Genomic DNA, 17,691 nt, shown 5'->3' with positions numbered 1-17,691 from the left:
CTGCATCTGTGTCCTGCTAGCTCATTTCTCCAAAGCTCCTCTCTGTCCTTAAAGAGGCTTGGAGCAGAATTGTGCATTTTTACCTCAAGCCCAGGGGCAGGATGTGAGGTTCCATCTCTGGGGGTTTTTAATCCTGCTCTGAGGGGCTCTTTGTGCCCTCTAAAGGGCTGTGCACATCTCAGCCCTGCCCAGGACTCCAATTCCCATGCACTGCACTGAAAGTTGGCGATGCAACAGTGAATAATTGCAGTGCTTGTGCCCTTTATCTGCCATGTGGCTGTCCTGCGCCTTCATTGTCAAAAAAGTTGATATTTTCCAACTTGGCATTAAATAGCACGATGTGTTTGGTATCAGGATAATTCTGCCACTGTAAATTTATTATCTACATTGTGATGAACTCAGCTGAACTTTATTCACCATCCTGATTGTGATCTTTTAAAAGAAACCACTTCAAGCTGCAATAGGTACAAAGAAGAGCTATTAATATGATTAGAAAATAACTGAGTATGCAATCTTCTTCTAAGAAATTTTCTTGTTCCTGTCCCAGTTCCTTGCACATACCAGAAAAGCTTCAAGTGTTTTAAATGTGTATTTTCTTTCTGCCATGTAGATGAAATTACTGTAATAGATTTGCATTTTTTTTTCTCCTACAATGCCTTTTATACCTGCTTTTACTTATCTCACAGTAGCACTGGTAAACAACAGAGCAGTGTGGGATAGGTGTGACATCTCCTACAATAACTGCACTCCCACACAAGTCATTTTAGGGGGTGCAAAACTTGTTCCCCTTATTACTTCATCTAAATCAATACTGTAATCTGTTTGGTTTGAGGGACGAAGGGCATAATCCTGGTTGTTGTAGTGTGTGGGCAATTTATCCAGTGATTTAATAAATATCGCGCAAAATCAAATTTAATGCAAAGGTAGAATTCCAACTTGGTATGGTTGTTGAATATATACCTCCATGTCAAGTGGAATGAGATTCCCCTGGCAGAGACAGAACCAGGAGCCAGCTCTGTGGGCAGTGAGAATTTGGAGTTTGGATTTCAGTGAGAGACAGAAGCATTGGTCAGCTCTTAACGTGGCCTGCCCTTTGAAAGAATCTGGAGAATCTTTGGATAGGTCTCTTTGTGGAGAAACTAGAAAAGGTTTAGTCTGATCTTTTGGGGCAAAGTAAATGGATCACCCCTCTTTCCGGCTTAGCTGTCCGTATTTCATGCCCCTTACTCTATCATTATGATATAATTTGAATTTTCCCTAATTTGTCCTCAAAGTAAATTTTTTTCTTCGTTTTTATTTCTGCCTCAAAAGCTCTTGTAATTTTTTTTTTTTTTGCATAAATTTGTAAGTTAACTTTTACGAACAAAAGAAAATCCCCAAGGATATTTTGTTGCCTTGGCTGAGCAGGATCAGCCGGGACAAGGGAAGGGAGCAAGGAGGGCTGTGCTCAGCTGAAGTGACAAATGCAAATCCTTCTGTTACCTTGGATTAAAAAGGGCTCCCCTGAAGGGTAACTGAGCAGTGGCTGCATTACAGTGTCAGGTGCAAAACCTTTAATGGAGAGAAATTGCCTCAACTAATCTATTTGTCAGTAGGGAGGGGAAGTAGAAAACTATATATAACTTAGAAGCTGAAAGGTTTTGCCCTTCTCCAAAAGAATAAAATAATATAGCACTGAATAATGGGTTTGATTCCAGTTTTAAATTAGAAATCCAATTTGTTCTTATGAGCTCCCTACTCCATTTCTTACTACTCTCTCAATTCTGCTGGGTGACATTGGGAGATAAAGCAGAATTTACAAGATTGAAATAGGTAAATTTTTCTTAAAGGTAGACTGAAACATGTCCAGAATGATATATTATAAATTGTATTGCATTTATTAATAAATGCCAAGTATCCCCAGATAAGATAATTAAGCTTTACGCTTAGAGATGTGTTAAATGGAGATGCCAAATCAATTCTTTTCATAATTAGTGTTACCTGTTGTAGGAGCTGAAAAATGGGATTTTTGAACCCATCTGAATGCAGTATTGTGTTATGGCCATATGAACACATGCAGAGGAACCAGAATTGGCAGGAGGGGAAAGTGCTGTTAAAATAAGTGATTTATATCATTTGGAAGCACTCTCAGAAAATGGCCTCCTATGGAAGTGCTATTTAATAATTTATCTCTGTTTAAGTTGGGATTTGTCTGCTGTGTTGCGTGCTCATCATGCCCCAGGGTGGCAGGGATGAAATGACTCAGGGCACAATTGAGGTTATGAAAAACTCTGCCAAATGGCACTTCCACAGCTTAACTTTAATGGAGCAGAGATCTTCTCAATAGTGAGATAAGTCAAATTTATTACCTTCTCCTGGAATGATTTTTTTAAAGGAAAACAGCACAGAAAGAGTCCAGGTTCCACCTTTCTGTTCTGAGAATTCCATTTGCACTCAGAGAACAGAAAACTTGGGTGGTGGCTGGAAAGTGAAGTGCAAACATTAGAGACTGGCAGCAAAACATGTTTGGTACAGGAGCATTTATTGCTTCTATGACAATGGAAGTGTTTATAGGGAATATCCCAGGGGAATTGCATTTTTTAACTTTTCAGTTATCAATACTGTCTTGCTCACAGAGTCCTTCATTACCTGCTGTCCGTAAATCACATTCTTGCATTTGGTAACACAAATTAAATGGATTCCTTTCTCTCCTCTGCCTCATACAACCTTCAGCCTCTTCTCATTGACTAAAATTCCCACTTGGCAAAAACATCATTTCAAAATATGAATCCTGTGGAGATACAATTGAGGCTGAACTATTTCTTATCAAAGACTTCACCATTTGTTGTGGCTGTTGTATATTATTGTGTAGAGGACACTGCTGCAGGGACAGCAGTGAAAACATGGGGACAATGACAGGACCACAGTGGGGTCCCTGTGAGCATTTTCCATATCTCCAGCCTTCAGTTCTTGAGGCCTTTCCTGAGCCAGAGCTGAGCTTTTGTAAATTGCTGGGTGAAAAAAATGTTATATGTTATAAAATATAAGTATGTCATAAAATATAAAAATATGTTATAAAAATTCTTATGAAACAGATAATTGTAATTAAATTTCTGGGTGAAAAAAATATGTTTGAATTTAAATATTTACTTCCCTGCATGGACACTCTTTTGATATTAATGCACAGGAATTGTCACTGGAGGATTTTGACCAAAATTCAATGACAGAGCACACATTTGATCTTCCAGAGGCCAGTTTGTACATGAGATTGCAGAATGTTATAGTTCAACATTAGTAGGATATTAGTTTAAGGACAGAGGTGAATAGAGGGGCTGTGATGAGAACCTCTGCATGTTTTTATTTAAATTGTGTTTTGTCTGATAGCACAGTGTGTACTCCAGTGCCTGGATGGAAGGATGCCATTCCCAGGGTAAAGAGTGACAGTGAGTGAACAGAGGAGGGAATTCCTGGCTGATTCAGGATGTGTCAGCAAGGCCAGGGACAGACAAGTGCAGATGTGTTTGGAAAGAAATAATTCAGAGCCTTAGCAAAAGGCTATTGACTTTCTTTCTCTTGATGTAAGGACACCTACACTGAATTTTTCCTCATCTCCTCCAAGGTGAGAAGTAAGCAAACCCTTCCAGCACTCAGGAGCTGGACAAGGTGATGGATTCACCTTTCAGCCAGAGTGGGAGTGAAGGCTTTCTGCAGAGAACAGCCCTGGCTTTGCCCTGAGCACTGAGTCAGCCCCAGGCTGAGCCCCACTGCCCTTCCAGGGCATCACAGCACCTGCCAGCTTTGTGTGTTAAAACATCCTCAACCCAGGGAGCACCGTAGAAAGTCCCCTCTCATTCCCCAGTGCTACAGATGATCACCGAGAACAGAATTCCAAACCCTCCCTCGGAATCCCATTCCCCTCCTTTCCAAGGGCTTGCTGTGCTCCCCTGCCTGCTGGGACCAGCCTGGAGTGGCACAGAGGGCACACGCTGCCATGAGGAAAGACTCCTCACTGATGGGATTTCCCTTTTTCCAATACAGAATGGAATTACCCCTTTTTCCAATACAGAATAGAATTACCCCTTTTTCCAATACAGAATAGAATTACCCCTTTTTCCAAGACTGAATTGAATGAAGTCCCCCATGCCCGCTCAGAATGTCGCACCGTGTGTCACCTTCCCCTCCAGAGACATTTGGCACTCTCCAGAAGGATTTGCATTCGTGGAACCCCAGAATCCCAGAATGGTTTGGGCTGGAAGGGACCTCAAACCTCCTCCAGTTCCAGCCCCTGCCACGGGCAGTGCACCCTGGTGGGTTTGGAGAATTCCCCAGCAGTGCCTCTGCTCCTGCAGATGAATTGTCCTCCTCACCCACTTCCATCACACGTGGTGAATTCTCCTCCTGACATCCCCAGCACACGTCCTTGCTAATATCTGCTGTGTTCAGATGTGTCCCTCATGTAAATTATTAGCCTTTAAGTGCTGGCAACGTTAGCATATTGTTGCTGTAGGCTAAGTGTAATTCTTTTAATCTTGATGGTAATTTCCTGGTTAAATATTTTAAATAAATACATTTAAATAAATAACTTTGTACAAGGAATATTAATCATATCTTTTTAGCAGCATATTTGGATATTTGGTTATTTCTGACTCTCTAGATTTAACTTTAATATTTGGAGTCTAATTTGGCAAAGAGGATTGTGCCTTGTTAGCAATCATGTGTCTTGGTCAGCATGTTGGGTTTCTGTTGGTATCAGTGAAAAATGAGGGAGGGTTTGGAATTCTGTTCTCAGTGATCATCTATGGCACTGGGGGATGAGAGGGGACTTTGTGCTGTGCTCCTTGTTTCAGGATGTTTTAACACACACAACTGGGGCAGAAAGGCAAGTTTTATGCCAGTGCCTTTCACCTGTTAAAGGTGAACAGTTAATTGTGGCTGGGATATTATTTATGTCCTTCTGAACTGCAGTTGTAGCACAAATGCTTTTATTATATCCAGGACACTCCTGAAACAAAGGGGTTTCATCTGAATTTATGCCAGTGTTCACAGAAACGTGTTTTGATGATTCTTGGCATACTTTCATTGATTTCAGGGCAGGGCAAAGAAAAACCAAACAGGTTTTCAGCAAAGAGCCAGCTCGAGTGCATAACTGTTTTCTCACAGCCAATGACAATAATCAGCTTTTAAATAGTCAGGAGACAACCAAGGGATGGAATCTGAGTTTAATTGTATTTTTGGCCTTGGCATGGAGGATTTCATAAAGGGTGGAGTGAGGAGTTATGAGTGAGGGGATTTTTTACTTTGGGTTTTTGGTGATAGTGCAGACCTGCTGTGATTGCTTCTCCTGTTCCCTCCATGAGCTCCTCACAGTTTTAAGCCTGACCTGCAAAATGTGACGTTTTTCCTGCTTGGAGAGGTCTCCTATGCAGAAACGCTTTCTTTATGCTCATTTTAGCTTATAAGGAAAAAATACTAAAAGCGTCAGAATTTCCATGGAGAATTTCTGGACATTTGCTCCTTTGTGCCCCACCTTTGGGAGCCCTGGCTCTGAGTCTCCCCACAGCCCCAGGGTCATGAGGAACACAGTAAAATCTGGGTTTATTTTTGTTTCCAAAACATTTGTGCTGTTTTTCCTCATTTTAGTGCTCTCCTCATGAAACCTGGTGGAGCTCAGGTTGCTACAAATGAGTTGAACTGGGACACCATGGAGATAATTTCTTTTTATGGTACCATTGCCCAGACATGGAACAACTCAATAGTTTAAGCTTTATTTTTTCGCATAACAAAATGCTAAATTTCCCTGAATGTCACCAAAAAACAAAAAAAAACTCCTACTGGAGGAATTGAACATATCCATTGCATATTTTTATAGATTCCATAGCATTTTGCTGTTTCCTCTGGCTTAATTTTGTCTTTTTCATCTTTCTGTCCTATTTTTCTGCCTTCTCTTTTTGCCCTGTCTCTGTAATAACGCAATTTGAATTTCTAGTGCCATTCCAATGAATGTTTCAGAAAAACCCTACACTTTGTAAGGTCATAATGGAAGCCCTTTAAAAGTTAATTTTAGAAAACCAATTTGTTCCAATCAGTTCTGTAGAGATGACAATTTCCTTGGCTCTGCGTCTGCTTTACAAATATTCATATACAATTATCAGCACTTACAGCTTTCATATAATGTTTGTTCTCTTTGCTCCTGCTACATGGAAAGCCTGAACTTTCCTGTTGGGGGAAGTTTTTTATTTGTGACTAATTCCACAAGGCAGCTGAAAGCTCCCACGTGCCAGGAGAGCAGACTGAACCACACTTTGAGGGAGCAGCAGAGCAGGGAGCCTCGCAGGAGCTGTGAGGAACAACTGGAGAAGGTTTGCACAGCGTTTCACTCTGAGCAGTGGATGCCTCCCAGCAGCCAAGGGCTGGCTCCAAGCTCTGCTTTGCAGTTTTCAGTTAAATCAGGGGAAGCAAGCCAATAACGCTGCTTTTCGTCAGAGCTTGAGGGTGTCGAGCAGTGCAGAGGAACGAACTGGGAGAAACAACTCACTTAGGATAAAAACAGAGAGGGAGAGCTTAAAACCAGTGGGAATTAAAAACCTGCTGAGCCTGGGACAGCTCCAGGGGGGAATAATGAGAGGCCAAGGGAATTCTGTGCCATCCCTGTGCCATCCCTGTGCCCCTGGCATTGACTCCTGCTGAGGTGCCAGGGAAAATCCTGGAGCTCTCAGACCTTGCCCAGCACATTCTGTGCAGAGAGAAGCCAACCTGGGCTGCAAAAACCCCTCCTAGAGAAGGGTGGAGCTCTTTTGATTCCATAGCAGCACCCGGTGTCTTATTTATCTCATTATTGGCTTTTATTTTTTTGTTATTTCAATGGGTCTGTGCCATGTTCTCAGCACTCTTGTCCTGTCTGGCACCTGCTCTGCCAGCATCCAGAGCTCAGAGAGAAACTGCTGCTGGATGTGAAATAGGGAATTGCTACGGAAAGAGAATTGTTATTAAATAGGGAATTGCTGTGAAAAGAGAGTTGTTATTAAATAGGGAAATGCTGTGAAAAGAGAATTGTTATTAAATGGGGAATTGTTATGAAACATAATTGTTATTAAATAGGAATTGTTATGAAACGGATAATTGTTATTAAATAGGTAATTGTTAGGAAAAAAATAATTGTTATTAAATAGGTAGTTGTCATTAAACAGAGAATTGTTATTAAATAGGTAATTGTCATGAAAGAGATAATTGTAATTAAATCCATAATACCAGAGATGCAGGCTTGTGCTGGTGTTTGACAGGATTCTGGGCACTCCAGCATTAATTAGCTGCTGTCATTGGGCTGCTGCCTCTTGCCAGTCTGCCAGCAGAAATGCAGCAGTTCAGAATATGGTGACATCAGAAAAGCACTTGGGTGCAGCATTATTCAGTTTTAAAAATGGGTTTTGGTAAAGCACATTTAAACCCACCCAAACCATATCTGCAGAAGTGATTTAAAGTCTGTATGAGTCTTTTTCCATTAATTTTTCATGAGACAGGCAAAGTGGATAAATTATCTTCAAATTGGGATTTAGTTGTCTAAGTAACTTGTTACTTACTCAAACTTTTAATTAACTAAACTGTTCTCTTTATAATTCATATTGAGCAATTTCCTGCAGCAGTATTTTACAGGTGAAAATCCATGGGTTGCTGATTTACTGAATGAGAAATAAAATATGAAGAGAATGACTTGTAAAAAGATTTTAATTTATTGTTTTTTCATTTCACTTGAGGATGGCCTTATTTTTTGTCTGTGCAATTCCATTTTTTCCTAAAAGCATTATTTTATAAAAAAAATGACATAAATACCATCACTTTCTTAAGCTGTAAAGTTATTTAAAGGAATTGAAGGATATTTCTCATGGACCAAAAAACTACTCAAGCATCAGTTTTAAGGGTTTTATTAAGATACCAAAAAGAAATATTTTAGTAAAAATAATACTAATATTAAAAAACAAATCCAGAAGGAAACCCTGAAAAGAGCAAAAGTTTGAAGAAATCTTGTAATGCTCCAAAAAGAAATGCTGGTTCTTTGAAGGGGAATATCAAAGCATCTCTTCTTGTGATAACCTGTATTTTTTTCTTATTTGTTTCATCATTAGAGATTTTCTAATGCATTTCTACTGCATTGCATTGCATTCTGAACATGGTTTATACTTCCAGAAGAATCTGAGCATTTTCTCTGAAGTGGCTTTTGAGATCCACCTGAACTTCCCTCGTTCTTGTGACAATCTCAAAAGAAATGAACACAAGCCTCCATAACAGGGAAATTTCCCTCATATTGCTATAAATTTTATATCCATTTTGTTTCATAGAGTGTTATTAAAAATGGTCAGCCTTATATCATTCCAGTAAGAGAGAATTATTCATTTTTGCCACCCAATCCTGCCCATTTAACCCTTCCTCAGTTCCCTTCAGGCAGAGCTGCTTGGATTCTTTGGGGGTTTCCTTTTCCAAGGTCTGACATTTCTTTCTGTAATTTAGTTTAGCCTGCCTCCAGTTCCTTATCACTTTGTAAATGTCAGATTTGCAAAATGCACACAGAGCTTTATAGAAATGTGAACAGTTTAAGTTTGTGTCATCTCATAATTCTGTCACTCTTACACGCTTCACTCTTTGGGTTTTCCTCCTGTCTGAATTTCAGCCCACCTGGAGTTCCCATTTCTCCTTGCACCCTTCTATTTGCTGACTCTGAATTTAATATATGTGGCATTTTCCCAGTCACCTCTCATTGTCACATTCAACACAAAGCCAGAGGAGAATTTGGGTGGGAAGGAATCTCCAGAGGTCTCAGGAACAGCCTAAACCTGCAGAGTCCACAAGGAGAAACACAAAATCTTTGTTTCTTGTGGAAATGGGGATTTTTAACAACACGGAAATTTTAAATTAATCACAATAATCTCATAATAGTGCAACCTGGAGACTTCAAATTAGGGATTAATTGAAATCATTTTTGATATATTACTTAATTTAGAGTTGGAAAATGAGGCAAATTGGGCATTATTATGATAAAGAAATAGTAAATAAAACATTGTTCTGTGTCAATTAAAAGGCTATGTAACATTCTTAGCTGCTAATAATGAACCATAATGCAATGGGAGTAGACTTAAAAATTATCCTCCAAATTCGCTCTATACCAACTGAAGAACAGATAATGGCAGCATCAAATATATTTTCCTTGTATTTTCTTAATGCATTTACTACTGTAATGTCTGAACATTTACACATTTAGACATAATAAATAACTTTAATTTCACAGAAAGATGGAGCTTCCACTTCAAGGTGGCATTTTTTTAAGCAAATAAATGTAATAGATTTTTGTGCTTGCTTTCTTATCTAAGTGCCTCTTTATCTATTAAATACTTGACGTGCCATTTGCTGCTAAGTTATTGATAATTGTATAGACATTTTATAATGACACAGAACAAAACGCAATTGTGCAGAGTCTGCAAGGGGCTGCTGCAACATAAAACATATAATGAGCTAATGGATTCAAATTAATCACTAAATTAGTGGGGGGAAAATAAAGAGACTGGTAAGAAGATGCCATGAAACTGTGTTCCCTTCAGTGCTGGAAAGGCTGTTCAGGAAGGAGCATCAATTCTCAGATGTCCCTATCCTTTGTGTTTGTTTCTTTTTTGGGGACTTTTTTATTTCTGCAGGAGTTTTGTGTCACTATAGGACAGGAAATAACATGACACACACACTGCTCTTTTCAAGGTAAAAAAGGGAAGTTTATTTTCTGACTCCAACATTTATAGATTTCCAAAAGTGACAGTGGGTTGGAGGGTGACAGTGCCACCTCTCCAATGACACTGGACAAACCAATAGTCCATCAAATTTCTCCTCTTCCATAAAAGAATGTAAAGCAATAAGTAATTTACAGAAAATGTGTGAAAAAAATCGTTATGAGAATGTAAGCATCAGAAAGTTTAGAAAGTCTTAAAAATCAGGGCGACAGTTTTGCTCTGGCCCCACTCTGTGTTCAGAGAGAACACATTTCAGACAGCACAAATTTTGAGCAACAAAGTCAGTCCTGTTTCAAAAAGGGAGGAGATGTAAAGGTGTAAATAGATGTAAAGATGTAAATAGATGTAAAGGTGTAAAGGGAATAGATGTGGGGTATGCAGTTTTTCTTTCACAATTAGCTGAATATAAACACTCTAAGTATATTTGTTTAGCTTTAGACTTCAAAGTTGGTTTATTCTGAAATGCCAGTAGATGGAGAGTTACTTTGGCTGTATCAGGAGAGTGGGTTGGACTGACAAACTGAGTCAAAGCTGATGCTCTGACATGTAGGAAACAGGATGGATTTTGATGCTGTGCCCCACCAGCTGACACTTTTTCTTCCAGTTGTTACCCACCTCTGTCTTTCAATAATTATGACTAGGGAGGCAGAAAAATTTTGATTTTCCTTTTGCTTTCTGAGCTTTCAAATTCTTTTTGCCTCAGGCAAAATTTTTTTCCCCTTAGTTTCTGGGTAATATACTGTGCTAACAAAACTCCAAAGAATGAAGTGAGTTGGGAGGTCAAGGAATTAAAGCACCCCCACCTGTTTGGGTTTTCATAGTGACCCCTGATGTCCTGATTCCCTTGTCAGCACACTCAGAGCAGCTTGAGACTGGGACTGCAATCCTGAAATCATTGCCAAATCCAAATTCCAGCACCTTTCACTGGAGCTGCAAGGAAAGAGCTACAGCTTGATTAAACCTCTTTAGGATTATATTTCAAATCTACATTTCTGAAAGTTGAGTAATAATATTATGAGTAATTAAACATGTGAATTAAAAGGTGAACCTCACACCATGGGCTGAATCTGTTCAGGTTTTGCACATTGTTTGAAGGGGAAAGGTCATTTATTAGCAAGCTCTTTTTTTCCTCTGTTAGGTTTCAAAAATCAAATGCCAACCTAAGAAAAGGATAATTTTATAGCTCACTTCTGGAATGAAAACTACCATTTCCAATTGTATGTGAAATGATTTCAGGAGTGAGTGTAATCACACATAGTCATCTCCACAGTCATTCTCTACAGGTTGGAGTGTCTAGAAAAATGTTGATGTTGATAAAGGGAAATAAATGTCAGGTTCTACAATTGCAATATTTCATCCAGATAAGATATCATAATGGAAACAATATGGGATGAAAATTGCATCTTCATTATGAAAATCTTGTGGGTACCAAAAAGAAGAGAGCAATTTAAAAATTATATATCCTCTGGATTGCTGCAGTGTGTTTGACTCTACAGTGGCACAGTGCAAGGGTTTGAAAGTTTGATGTGATTCCTTAAAACTGATTGTTTAGGGATGTTTCCCCCTCTTTTCTCTCCCCCCAATACCTGTATGGGGGTTTTTTTGCAGGAAAGACAATAGCTGGAAGGACAAGCTCAGGGTGCTCTTTGCAGGTCCTGGTTGGTTGGGGTGACCTGCACAGGGTGTTCCTGTAAGGACATTACAGTAAATCCCCACACATGGCTGTGTTAACCTTCACCTTGTCTTTTTCAGGGGGAATTCCTTCAGTGGCACATGGGAGAGCTGTGGGCATAAACTGGGCATACCAATGGAGTGATGGAATCTCTCCTCTGCCAATAGAAACTCCATCAAAAGCCTCCTTGTGACAATTCCTTGTATTTGATGCATGTCACTGGTAAGTGAGCTCTCTGTTACACTGAAATTCTCTGCTCATATTCACCTCCATGCTTACTACAAATACCAGAGGGACAAGGCATAAGAGGCTCTAATTTTCAGCTTTGTATTTATATGAATGGAGGAGACTTTTTAATGCCAAATTTTTCTGAGAACAAATCCAGCAACAAGGGCTTTCAGTGTCTGAAAAATTCCTGCAACTTGAAAATGCTCAGTCTGTTACAAAAGACATAGAAAAGTTCCATATGAACAAATTCCAAGTTTAGGAAGTGCTGTGACAGCTGAAGTCCAAGGGAATATGGTGACTTTTTATTTTTCTTGAGTTTTTGTTGTGGTTTAACCCCACCTGGCAACAGCCTTGCAGGATCTTCTTTCCTGGGAATTTGGGAAGCTTTGCTTTGCACATCAGTGATTCTGTGTGAGGGGATTGCGCTGTGTGACCAAATTGCTCACATTCACTGAGTAATCCAGGTAAATCATTATATTCTCTGCTGAAATTGTAGCTTGGAATTAAGTTAACAACCCTTTATTCAGAACTCCCTCTGCCAAATGCACAAAGTCAATTTGGCACTGAGGACAGCAAACATTGTGGCTGGGTGTCATGGAAATTTGGCTCCACAGCAGAGAGGCTCCTGCAGCTCAGCTCCACAGCTCAGGCCAGGAGCTGCAGCTGAAAGAACTGAAAATCTGCTCCTGGTTGGGTGAGATCATCTGAAATTCCCCCCTCGGTCAGGCTGATGCCCAAGCCAGGAGAACTCAGTCTTCCATCAGCTTATCAAATAGGAATTAAATTAATCTTTAATAAGTTCTGATGGTGGTGATGACTCAGAACATCTGGCAGTTAATTGGATCTGTGACTTCTGTGTGTTTTTAAATAACTTCTAATGTGATTTCCTATGCAACATCTGGATTTGGAGTGCAATTTCAGTAGTGTGTGCTGCATCTCATTCATAAAACATCCACGATGGGTACCAGTGAGCATAGGAAATTAAAACTCTGAGAACTGCTTTTATGTTGGTTTAAGCTTCCACTTTTTATTGATGAGACAGTTTGTTTTTTAATAATTTTAGGTTAGCATCAGATTTCTACATGATCAATCACTTGTGAAAATGAAGGGTAGACTGCTGTGTGGTATTCTTGGAAAACTCAATTCTCAAGCTTTTTTCATACAATCTCTTCTATTTCAAGATTGCCACACTTCAACAGAAGTATGAGAGTTTTACTCTCTGCAGACACTTCTCTACTATTCTTCTATAGCTCTAAATTTAGTCAGAAAGGTAAATAAGGTCATATTTTTTAAATTGTGATGATGATAAGTCAAAAATCATCCAGCACCATTTTTAGCCCCATTACAACCTAGTGATTCCTACACCAACTCTTTCATCTCTATTAGTACTTGTGTTGTTGTTAGTGAATAAATTGTTACTGATGAAATATCACACAAACTTTATCCATCCTTACAAAAATACACCTCCTTTCCTCTGCTGGCCCCTCTGGATAGGACAGGTTCAGATTTCAGGGACAGCTGTAAAGGAAAAAGCCTTCTCCAACCCTGGGAATGGATGGGAGCACTGTTGGAAACAAAAGGAATTTATCAAATGGCCCAGCTGTTCACTGGGTGTTAATAACGATCCCTTTTATTTGGGTGCTGTTTGGTATTTGTAGCTAATTAGCTCCCTTCTACACCACCCAGCAATCTGCCTTTAGAGAACAGAGAAAACTGATGCAGATTGAATTAGAAGCTGTTAAATACACAGAAAAAAGTCAGTTAATTTACTGTAGAACAGTTATTAGCAAAGCTCTGGGAGATATTTTCAGGTGTTTATTTCTGTTACTGTGTCTTTATTTTTTTTTTAATTTTACTTAAAGTGCTGAGTATAAAAACTTTCACAAGTTACAGAAACTCCCAAAATATCATTTGCTTCTTATTAACTTTGAAGAAATGGAGTATTTTCAAGGTCAGATGAAGAAACTGTTCCACTATTAATGCTGAAGTGTTGATGTACAGGTCATGTTTTGTAGCACCTGCATTCAAAATTTCTGCTGAAGGAAATCCTTTGCTGTTTTTCCTCCTCCGTTCCTCTGAAGGGAGTAGTTTTTGCTTCAGAAAAGGAGAATTCTGGCACTGTCACTTGAATGTAGTGAAATGAGGAATGCTGGTTTAGGACACAGCCTTCCACTGGAGCTGGAAATAATTTAGAAAAGATTTGCTGAATGTTTGTTCACAGAGCACAGGTCCCAGCTGAACTCCATGGTAATATTCTGCCTGTGCCTTCCCTCCACAGGTTTTGGAATTTAGGTTATACAACTTTAGAATCTCAGTTACTGCTTATTTTGGAGGATACTACCAATTAAGGGAAATTAACAGAATTTTTAAGGTTTCCTAACAGGAAACCCAGATAATTTGGATGCTTGGGCACTTCTAAACAACTTTTTTTTGTTGTTGTTGTTGTTGCTTTTCCTTCCAGTAACATTTTTGAACCAATATCAATTATTTCAGTTTGATGCTTCCAATTTTTCCAGAAATTGAAATTTGGTGGGGACTGATATAAATTTTTTCTTTGATGTGGTTATTTTCAACGGATGGATTTTCTGATTCTTTTTATTCTTAGTTCTCGCTTGCTGTACATCCTTAGCAGAGGCACTTTAGGGTAAATGTTCTACAAAGATTGCTGCATTTATACAGTCTTGTGAAATGATGTCTTACAGTTTTCCCATTTGTTAAATATGTGATAAAACTGCTCATATAAGTATTTTGGAACCTTATTGTTTGAAAGCATTTGTTAATCTTTAGAGGAGCCTTTCTTCCCATCACAGATAACAGATGTAAGGGACAGGAGGCCTTGGTACTGATTTGGTTTATCTGCAGTGAGCCTCTTGCAAAAACCATTTTTGAGGAGCACATATGCGATTGCTTCTGTTAGTGATATCCCTGGGCAGATGAGGTGGGAGTGGGAAACCGAAGCGGGAGGGAGAAATCTGGGAATCTGCTGCTGGGACATTGCTGCCCTGCTGGCCCTGCCCTGCCCTGCTGGGGCAGTCCTGCTGCTCTGGGGGTTTTACCTGGCAGGGATGGGGCTGGAACCTGAATTTGGCTGCTCTGCCCTTGGGTGGAATGGGAAATGTCGCAGACATCTTTTATGAAAAATCCTTTCCTTAGGGTTTTTCCTCCTGAGAAGCTGAGAGGCCTCAGGAACAAAATGTAAACATTGATTATCTGCTGCTGTGGAATGCAACAGGTGCATCTGTGATTGATCCATGTTGATTGCTTCTAATTAATGGCCAATCACAGTCAGCTGGCTCAGACAGAGAGCCGAGCCACAAACCTTTGTTATCATTCCTTTCTATTCTATTCTTAGCTAGCTTCTGATGAAACTTTTTCTTCTATTCTTTTAGTATAGTTTTAATATAATATATATCACAAAATAATAAATCAAGCCTTCTGAAACGTAGAGTCAAATCCTCACCTCTTCCCTCAATATAAGACCCCTGTGAACACCATCACAGGGAAAGTGATGTATTCAGGAAAAATTAAATTTCAGGGAATCCTGGAATGGTTTGAGTTGGGAGCGGCCTTAAAGCCTCAAAAATGGTTTTTGCAAGAGGCTCACTGCAGATAAACCAAATCAGTACCAAGGCCTCCTGTCCCTTACATCTGTTATCTGTGATGGGAAGAAAGGCTCCTCTGAAGATTAACAAATGCTTTCAAACAATAAGGTTCCAAAATACTTATATGAGCAGTTTTATCACATATTTAACAAAAAGGAAAAACGTAAGACATCATTTCACGAGACTGTATAAATGCAGCAATCTTTGTAGAACATTTACCCTAAAGTGCCTCTGCTAAGGATGTGCAGCAAGCGAGAACTAAGAATAAAAAGAATCAGAAAATCCATCCGTTGAAAATAACCACATCAGTGCCAGCCCTGCCATGGCAGGGACACCTCCCACTGTCCCAGGCTGCTCCAAGCCCTGTCCAGCCTGGTCTGGGACACTTCCAGGGATCCAGGGGCAGCCACAGCAAATCTGGGGTAATTTCCACCTCTCTGTCCTGCCCCCAGTCACTGAGACAGCACCAGCAAGAAAATGAGTCCTTGTCACCCCCTGCGTGCACCAAAATACTTTTAATCCAAGCACAGTCCTCCTAGCTCTGCTCACCAGCAAGAAAATACTCAAATGTTATTGCAGTATTCAAATGGCAGGTTGTTTGTTTGTGTATTATTTAATTCTCACCGACTTTAAGGCAAGATAATGTTTCTATCTCTGAAGTTTAATAGCACAAGTGGGTGTTAATTCTGATAGAGTTCAAGAGCAATAAAATGCTGCTAGAATTCCACTGAATAGCAACCTGCTGTAAATTTTAGTCATGCAGTGCTGGTATCAAACAGAATGAGCAGCCAGGCTGCAGATGAGAGATTGAAACCACTTTGAACACATCTCAATTGGCAATCATTAAAGAGGCATTTCTACTGATTTTGCATCTGGTATTCAGGCAGAATTCCTAGTTCTGAAAATGTGGAAAATAAGTGGTTTTTATAAGGTAGGTAGTCTATTGGATTTGATTGTAACTTCAGTTGAAAACCACTATCAAGAATATAAGCATGAAGAAAAATGGATTATCTCTATAATTCTCTCTGCAAACACAACTCAATGTGAATTTGTAAACATTGAACTACCTACAAGTCAATGGAAAATGTTCTGCAGATTTCAAACACCTCATTACTTTTATTTCAGGGCTGATATTTTATTTTATTGGGCTTCAAGGTTTCTACTCTCTGACCAAAGTATCAACCCAGGGAACCACTGGAAATGTCATCCTGACTCAGAGAATGCCATGTTTTAGTTGAAAATGCACCTTTCAGTGGTGCTCCAGTCCTATTTGTGTGACTCAAGTGAGTGTCACAGTGGAAGGGAATTAAGGTTAAATTCGAATACTTGGCTGGAAGCAGCCTTGAGATGGAAGCAGGAGGGGGAGCTTCCTTTCCATTCAGTCACTTGGAAGTGTGGAGAATCATGGATAAAATGGATACAGGAAAGCAAATACCAAGAAGTGCTTTTCTTTTCACTCTCTTTTAGCACATGCCTGAGTGGGTCTATGTTATTGTGAGTCAGTCGCTAGAGGTGTGCTATCTAAAAGAGAACCAGCATTTTATCTTGATTTTTTTCTACATATAACACAACCTTTTCTACAGCTTCCTGATCACTATTATTTGTTCCCCATCCCTTTTAATCCATGAACTTTGGTGCTTGTTGGCCAATTACAGACAGATTTGATGAGATACAGGTCTGGGGTGTGGGTGCTGTGGAGGTTGGGGTGCCTGGCCCAGCCATGAGGTGACCCCAAGGCTGTTTGTGCTCCTGGCCACCAGTCTGGAGCTGCTGCCTCTCCTGTGGTGTTGTGAGGGTCCCCAGGAGGAGGTGAGAGATGGGAATCTGACCCCAAGTTCTTACAAGGCTGATTATTACATTACATTACATTACATTACATTACATTACATTACATTACATTACATTACATTACATTACATTACATTACATTATATTATATTACATTACATTATATTATATTATATTACATTACATTATATTATATTACATTATATTACATTATATTACATTACATTATATTACGGTATATTACGTTATATTACGTTATATTACGTTATATTACGTTATATTACGTTATATTACGTTATATTACGTTATACTATATTATGTTATATTATGTTATATTATGTTATATTATGTTATACTATATTATGTTATATTATGTTATACTATATTATGTTATATTATGTTATACTATATTATGTTATATTATGTTATATTATATTATATTATATTATATTATATTATATTATATTATATTATATTATATTATATTATATTATATTATATTATATTATATTATATTATATTATATTATATTATATTATATTATATTATATTATATTATATTATATTATATTATGTTATACTATATTATGTTATATTATATTATATTATATTATATTATGTTATATTATGTTATATTATATTATATTATATTATA

Source organism: Camarhynchus parvulus, chromosome 4A (genome assembly GCF_901933205.1).
Source record: "Camarhynchus parvulus chromosome 4A, STF_HiC, whole genome shotgun sequence".
Classification (NCBI taxonomy): domain Eukaryota; kingdom Metazoa; phylum Chordata; class Aves; order Passeriformes; family Thraupidae; genus Camarhynchus; species Camarhynchus parvulus.
This window is presented reverse-complemented; position numbering follows the sequence as displayed.